The sequence below is a fragment of the Gekko japonicus genome, unplaced genomic scaffold (genome assembly GCF_001447785.1).
Source record: "Gekko japonicus isolate JY-2015 unplaced genomic scaffold, Gekko_japonicus_V1.1 scaffold427, whole genome shotgun sequence".
NCBI lineage: Eukaryota > Metazoa > Chordata > Lepidosauria > Squamata > Gekkonidae > Gekko > Gekko japonicus.
Window position 1 is genome coordinate 337790 of NW_015163101.1, and position 7716 is coordinate 345505.

The 7716-nt window shown below is 51.5% G+C and overlaps 1 protein-coding gene across 1 annotated transcript in view; it reads left to right on the plus strand.

The window, feature by feature from the left end:
- Positions 1–7716, plus strand: part of VAV2 (vav guanine nucleotide exchange factor 2) — a 289301-nt gene that overhangs the window by 15296 nt on the left and 266289 nt on the right. The window lies entirely within an intron of this gene.

Below are 7716 nucleotides of genomic sequence, written 5' to 3' on the forward strand. Positions count from 1 at the left end.
TTTTGGAGATTGGCTCTTGGTTTATCATCCTTTTATTGATTATTATTGCTTTCGAGTTTACCCAGCGATATTGTAAGCTGCCTGGGCCCCTCTTGGAAAGGGGAAAGCAAGGCAGACTTAGTTGGATAAATTCACTGGAATATGGAATGTCTGGGGTGTTACCAGGATTCCCCATAAGAGTGACGGGAGTGTGCTATGTGCTGTACGGATGCGCCACACAGTTCCCTTTGCAGAGCTGTAGAGTGAGGAGGTGAGAGGTCAGGCCCAGGCTGTTGGTAGCTGGACTCAAACCCAAACCTGATATACGGTCTGTTCCTGCTTTACTGGGCTGGAGCTGGAGCTGCAGGCAGGTCTGGAGCTGGGCTGCGGTGGGTGGGCCAGTCTCGAGGGCAGAATTTGCGTGTTCCTCTCTCTTGCTCCACCACAAGGCCTGCACGCGCACCTGTGTGTTGGGCTTAGTAGGGTTCCTGGTTCAAGGCACACCTCAAGACCCCCTGGGGGGTAGGAGGGAGCGTGGGGACGGTTGAGGAGATGGCAAGACAAGGGAGAGCAGTTCAGGATGGTCTTAGCTGGAGAGGAGGATCTCAAGGAGAAGAAACAAAGCATGGAGACGGGTCAGCAGGGCGCTGCATAGCCGCCTGCCTGCCTGCCTGCCTGCCTGCCTGTGGGAGGCTGCAAGAGTTGAACCGGGTGGAATTCCCGGTTGGTCTGCAGTTGGCCCTGGCTCGGATCCAGCATGGAAACCATTCTAATTTGAAACAGACCAAGACGGGTAGCCGTGTTAGTCTGTCTGTAGCAGTAGAAAAGAGGGGGAGTCCAGGGGCGCCTTAAAGACTAGCAACATTTGTGGCAGGGGGGAGGAGCTTTCTTGAGTCAGAGGTGAGCAGTGACTCCCCTGGAAGCTCTCATGCCCCCTACCACAGTTCTTGTTCATCTTTAAGATGCTCCTGGACTTTAGCTTGAACTCAGCAGCGTCCCTCCCTCCGTCGGGGCTCCTTCCTGGTGCAGGCAGGGCCCTTTTCTGGGGGAGGCGACTGGGCTGCAGCCCTCCAGGCCTTTTTTTGACAGGCCTTTCACACAGACCAGCTTCACTTTTGGTTTTGTTTGCTTTTATGTTGCTGCCACCACTTTTGCTGAGTTGTTGTTGTTATTTTGATGATGATGATGATTATTAATAATTACATTTGTGAACTGTCCTTCCCAAAGGGCTCAGGACGGTGTACATCATAGTAAAGGTAAAAGGTAAAGGTTCCCTTGCTCGAAAGCCAGTCGAACCGGACTCTAGGGTTGGGGTGCTCATCTCCGTTTCGAAGCCGAAGAGCCAGCGCTGTCCGAAGACGTTTCCGTGGTCATGTGGCCGGCATGACTAAACACCAAGGCGCACGGAACGCTGTTCCCTTCCCACCGAAGTGGTACCTATTTATCTACTTGCAATTTCTTGCTTTCGAACTGTTAGGTTGGCAGGAGCTGGAACTAGAGACAGGAGCTCACCCTGTCTTGCGGCACCCGGGTCTTGAACTGCTGAACTACTGACCTTCCACAGCCTGCAGTTCAGCTTCTTAACCACTTGAGCCACCGCAGCTCCTACACATCATAGTAAACATAGTAACAATTAATCAGTGACCAAAATTAGTAATAATTAAGCAATTAACACAATGTATAATACAACATACAGTACACGGTCAATGGCATACAAGTCACTTTGCTCCCCAATGGGGTGGATTCTGTACAGGGAGGCTGATAAGGCAGATAGAGGCTGTGGTCAGGAACTGTAGCTGTCCTGGTGGAACATCTCCGTTTTGCACGACCTGTGGAATGGGGCAAGGTCCTGCAGCAGGGAAGAGATGTTGCTAGGCCGAGTGTTCCACTGGGGCCAGGGCTGAAAAGGCCCCGGCCGAGAACAGCCAGACTTCTTTTGGGCCAAGGATCACTAGTAAGTTTTGGTCACTCGAGCATAAAGATCTTTTGATTGATATTGGATGTATTTAGCTTTGAATTTCAGTAGTTTGTCATTTTTACTGTAAAACGGGCTCTAGAATGACAATGTGATTCCAGGAGTCAGAATTTCTTGGGTGGTTTATGTTTTTGTTTTCCGTCTTCTGTTAAGCTAGGGAAGAGAAGAATGTGTTGTGGACAGAAAAGTCTGTTCTGGTTACGTAGTGTTCTTCTCTGGGTCTGTACAAGTGAAGTCAAGCTGCAGAACTTAGAGAAATAGTTGCAGGATTCAGCATCCTCTCTCCCTGTTTTGTTATTTGTTCTGGGGGGGAAAGCAAACGTCTAGCACAGCCAGCCACAAAGACAGGATGGGTCCTGCCCTGCCCTCACTGAAGACTACCTGTTATGTATTGATTGTTGAACATGAATCACCTAATCCACTCTCTATGTTAAGCTTCGAGCCAGCCAAGGCTCCGTCATTATTAAAAGCTATTGGTCGCTTCAAAACAGCGACCAATTACAAACAAGCTTGTCCCTGAGCGGGAAGAAATCTGATTTGCCTTTATCTTCACAATCTGATTGGTTGTTGTGTATATAGTAGGCGTGGCTATATTAGCCCGGTATGTTTAAAAGGAGCCCAGCTCCACTGTTCTGTGTTTTGGTTTACTACATGCGTTTGAGTGTTTGTTCGCTACTTCCAATAAAGCTGAAATCACTTGCTGAATCACTGTCCGAGTCTTCGTTAGCACAATCTAACACTACCTGTCAGGGGAGCTCAGTGACAGTGGTCAGGGGCGGGGGGGCTTTACTGCCTCTGCCCCATCATGGTTAGCAAAAACGTTCAGTTATGCAAAGTAGGTGGACACCGTGTAGACCTGCATCATTGCCTAAAGGTATACCTGCTATGGAATCCAAGCTTTTCTCCGTGCACTATTTATGGCACAATTTATTGCTCATCGTGAAGTGCAGCCCTAGCTAGCAGTGTGTCTGTGAAACAAGAGCACCAGGAATGGGGGTGGGGTGGGGTGGAGGTGGAAGGATTCTCCTCCTCTTCTGTATCAGTCTAGAGTAGGAAAAGCCCACATATCAAGTCCTCTTTACTGACAGCTGGTGAAGACTGAGCTGGGAAAAGGGCATTTCCCCCCACAATAGGCCTCAATGTATCTTCCTTTTTCCAGTTGCAAATTATCTGGGCTGATCAAAGGGACCCTTCTGGGTTTGTGGGTCACTCTTCCATCCCTTCCTTTGCTGCTTGCTGCGAGATCTCTGGCACCGCTTCACCTGGACCTCCTTGCCTGTGGGAGCGTTTTGCATGGTGTTTTATTGGCTCAGGACGTTTTTATCCCACCCTTCTTCTAAGGAGTCCAGAGCACTGTGCTGAGAGCAGTGTGCCAGTTTGGTGTAGTGGTTAAAAGTGGCGGACTTTAATCTGGAGCACCGGGTTTGATTCCCCACTCCTCCTCCACATGTAGCCAGCTGGGTGACCTTGGATGAGTCACAAGTTCTCTCAGAGCTATTCTCTCACGAGCAGTTCTCTCAGAGCTCTCTCAGCCCCACCTACCTCCCAGGGTGGCTGTTGTGGGGAGAGGAAGGGGAAGGAGATTGTAAGTCACTCTGAGTGAAGGGTGGGGTGTAAATCCTGCCCTCCTCCTTCTTTCTCCCTCCTCCATTGTATCCTCACAACAACACCCCTGTGAGGTAGCTTAGGCTGAGTGCAAGTGTCTCTTAGGAGGCTATGGTATTGTTGGATAACTACACCAGGCTGGCCAGTTTCTGGAGGTTTGGGGGCAAAGCCTGGGGAGGCATAGTTTGGTAGAGAAGGGAGCTCAGTTATAATTTTTTATTATCATTTATTTGATTTATAAATCACCTATTCTCTACGATGTAAGGCTGTAGGCAATGTATAACGATTAAAAACAATTTAAAAACAATTGTAATGAGATATAATGCCGTAGATGTAATTGAGATGTGATGCCGTAGAGCCCACCCTCGGTAGTCTGGAGAGCATCGTAATTGTGGTAGATCTCCAGGACCCACCTGGAGGTTGGCAGCCCTAGTGCCTAGCCATGGCTTGATCCCCCCCCCCAATACACCCAAACTGGGCCAAGAAGGACAAACCATAATGTTTCCCATTTTAAAACATATTGCTTAATCTAACAAAAGATCCCTCTGTCCTGATTGTGGGGCGGGGGGGGGGAGGAGAGGAGAGGACAGGGCGGGGCCGGAGTGAGAGGCGGGAGGGGCTTGGGTGGCCGCCGCTCCCTGGCGAGGCCAGTGGTTGAGATGGCTCTTCCTGGGGCTGCATGGAAGAAGGCCCACTGCCGACCCTGAGAGGAGGTTGTGGCAGCAGCGGCGGCGGCGGTGGTACCGGCCCATGTCCCTGCTGCAGGCTTTTTAAGGCCAAAGGGCGGGCGAGGGTGCCATCTCGAGGCTTGTAAAATCTAGTGAGTGAGTCTCGAAAGGCTAAGAGATGCTCCCCTCCCCTCCTTCTGCACTGAGGTCTCTCTGCCCACTCTCTTAAACCCGGCTCCTCCTGAAGAGAACTGGGGGGCCAAGTTACGGATCCCACCCCTCACCCCCTACAATCTGGGATTGGGCTTTAGAAGTGAGAAGAGGGGTGTTGCTGTCCCCTGTTGGAAGCAGAAAGCTGGGCTAGGCAAGGGCGGGGTCTGAGCCAGCAAAGGCGAGGCCTCCGTCCTTCTGTTCTAGGGTTTCAGGGCGTCCTTCCCGGAATTAGCTGTGGGGGAGGTAAGACTGCTAGCCTCAGGGCTTAACGTATTAACTTGGTAAATGACACAAAACTGCACCATGTGCCAAAGCCATTGGGGTAATGACAGTGGGCACATGAAAGCCCGCGCGCTGCAGGCTCTTTCGCTTACTGGAGCCGGCATAAGGAGACGCCTCTCTATTTTTAGAGGAACCACCCGAGAGGCACTTAGTGGCCGGGAGGGACTGGAAAGGGAGCGAGAGGCATCTTCAGTGACTCTTTCTGGGCTTCTCTTTCAACCCACTATCATCCAAACAATTCATACCCTTTGGCAGTTTCCTGTCTTCCCCTCCCTCCCAATGACTCTGCTTTTGAAGTTGCGAGCGGGAGGAGAATTTTTTAAAAGAAGCCTTTGAATCTCCTCAGTTCTGAATGGTGGAGGTGCAGAAGTCTTTCTGTAAAAACCTGGAAAGGATGTTGTGTCCTCCTGAATCAGCAGAAAGAAACTGAACTGGCTTGCTTGGTGTGAGCAGCACTGGCCAGAGCCAGGGGGAACCTCAAGGTCTGGAGGCCTGTCGCTAGCTGCTTTTGCCAACTTCTGTGGCGGCTCCCAGGAACTGGTCCTTTTTCTGGGTTTTTGTATATAAGTGAAGACCCCCAAATCCCCTGAAGCTTCTGGTGGACAATGGCCATTTCACTGAAAACTAGTCAAGAGGGAATCCTTTATTCTAAGGACAATCATCTCCATTGGGGAAGGTACTATTAGGGTGTTGTGTTAAGGACAATCATCTCCATTGGGGAAGGTGCTATTAGGGCTTTGTGTACTTTCAGACAAATTGGAGGTGGGGGCAGGCATGGTTTCCCATTCCGTGTGGAATGTAACTTTCTGGAAATCTCAGCTTACTTTTTTTAAAGAGCTAATTTGTAGTCTTTCTGGCTGTCCACCGGCTTGTCTATGACAGCAAGGCATGTTGACATCTGAGGCTTGATGAAATTTTCTAGTGGTGGCCAGGATGGAGGCTTTTGTGGCCAGGAGAGTTCCTCATCCTTCCCTGTGGCTAGCAGAACCAGGGTAGATTGCGGGAGTTGTCTGGATGCGTAAGTCACTGGCCTGGATGGCCGTGCCGAGTGGTGGCGCGAGGTGTGCTTGAGGCAAAGGCTTGGATGCGGGGCGGGTGGCTGAGGGCAGCTGCCAGAGAACCCACCTTGTCTTGCTTGAGGCTGTAAGGGGCCCTCCAGGGAGTTGGGTGCCCTCCCAGACTGGGCCAGCTGCAGGGATGGGAAGCCCGCTGGGGAGGGAGCTGTGGAGCCCCCGGAGCAGGGTGGCTGGGAGGAGGGTGCCTGCTGGCCAGGGCTTGCTTGCTGGGTCCCCGCGTTGAGGGAGTCCGGTGTGTGTGTGGGGGGGGTTAGCCTGTTGGACTCCACCCACTGGCCCATTGCTACCCTTCCCCAAACAGCAATGATTGGAATTTGTGTTGGGTGCATTTGGCGTCAACTGTGGCTTGTGTTGCGTGTGCATGTTCAGAACTGGAATAAAGATAAATATGGACGTACAGGGGACCAGGCTGCGTCTCAGTGTGGAATTACTGGCTTGACCCCAGAGTCTTTAGCAAAGGGTCAGGGCTGTAAACCACCACACCAGTTTGGTGTAGTGCCCAAGAGCAGCAGACTCTCATCTGGAGAACCAGGTTTGATCCCCCACTCCTCCTCCGCAGGCAGCCAGCTGGGCGACCTTGGGCCAGTCACAGTTCTCTCTGAGCTCTCTCAGCCCCACCTACCTCAGAGGGTATCTGTTGTGGGGCGAGGAAGGGAAGGGGATTGTAAGCTGCTCTGAGACTCCTTTGGGTGGTGAAGTTGTTGTTGTTCAGTCGCACAGTCGAGTCCGCCTCTCCGCGACCCCATGGACCAGATCATGCCAGGCCTTCCAGTCTTCCGCCGTCCTCTTAAGTTGGCTCAATTTCATGTTCGTTGCATCTATGACACTGTCTAACCATCTCATCCTTTGCCGTCCCCGTCTTCTTTGACCTTCAATCTTTCCCAGCATCAGGGTCTTCTCCAGTGAGGGCTCCCTTCTCATTTGGTGGCCAAAGTATTTGAGCTTCAGTTTCATTATCTGGCCTTCCAGGGAACAGTCAGGGTTGATTTCTTCTAGGATTGACTGATTTGATCTTCTTGCAGTCCAAGGGACTCTCAAGAGTCTTCTCCAGCACCATAGTTCAAAAGAATCTATTCTTTGGCACTCGGCCTTCCTTATATTCCAACTCTCGCAGCCATACATGACTACTGGAAATACCATTGCTTTGACCATGCGAACTTTTTATCATGCCACCGCTTTCCTCCCAAGGAGCAGGCGTCTTTTAATTTCATGGCGGGGTATAAATCCAATCTCCTCTTCTAAAATGCGTGGCAGCAACTGTGATATCTCTTCGGTGTTGCAGTCTCAGAGTGAAAGGTGATGGGCATGTTTAAGACATGATCTTGCCATTCAGGTTTGCAGCGGAGCAACTGCCCGGGGCCATGCACCGGGGGTGGTGGTGGTGGTGGTTTATCCTGGCAGCAGTGTTGCCTCTACGCTAAGTTAGTGTGAGCTAGCTCACAGTTTTTTTAGCCTCTGGCTCACACGTTTTTGTCTTAGCTCAGGAAGGATGGCTCCAGAGCAAACTGATTTATGCAGCAGCCAAGCTCGCTCACAACTTTAATGCCAGCAGCTCACAAAGTAGAATTTTTGCTCACAAGACTCCACAGCTTAGAGGGAGCGTTTCCTGGGCACCCATGGTCCCGCCCATTCCCATGGGGGAGGGGAGAAAAAGAGCAGGCTCCTGCCGCCCCTCCTGCCTTGTCTGTCTCCTTAGAGGAGGGGGGCTGGAAAAATGTGGATTGCATGGCCTGTCTCACTGAGAGAGCAGGGTGAACACCGGCTCGCTCCCCATAGTGGTGGGGGAGGGGGTGCGGCAAGCTGATACCTGAAGCGGGGCCTGGGGGACTTTGGCCTAATCTTCTCCCAGCCGCCTTTTATCTCCTGCTGTGCAAAACCAGGAATCTCTTTTGTGTGGCAGGTTTGTGAGAGGGGGAGG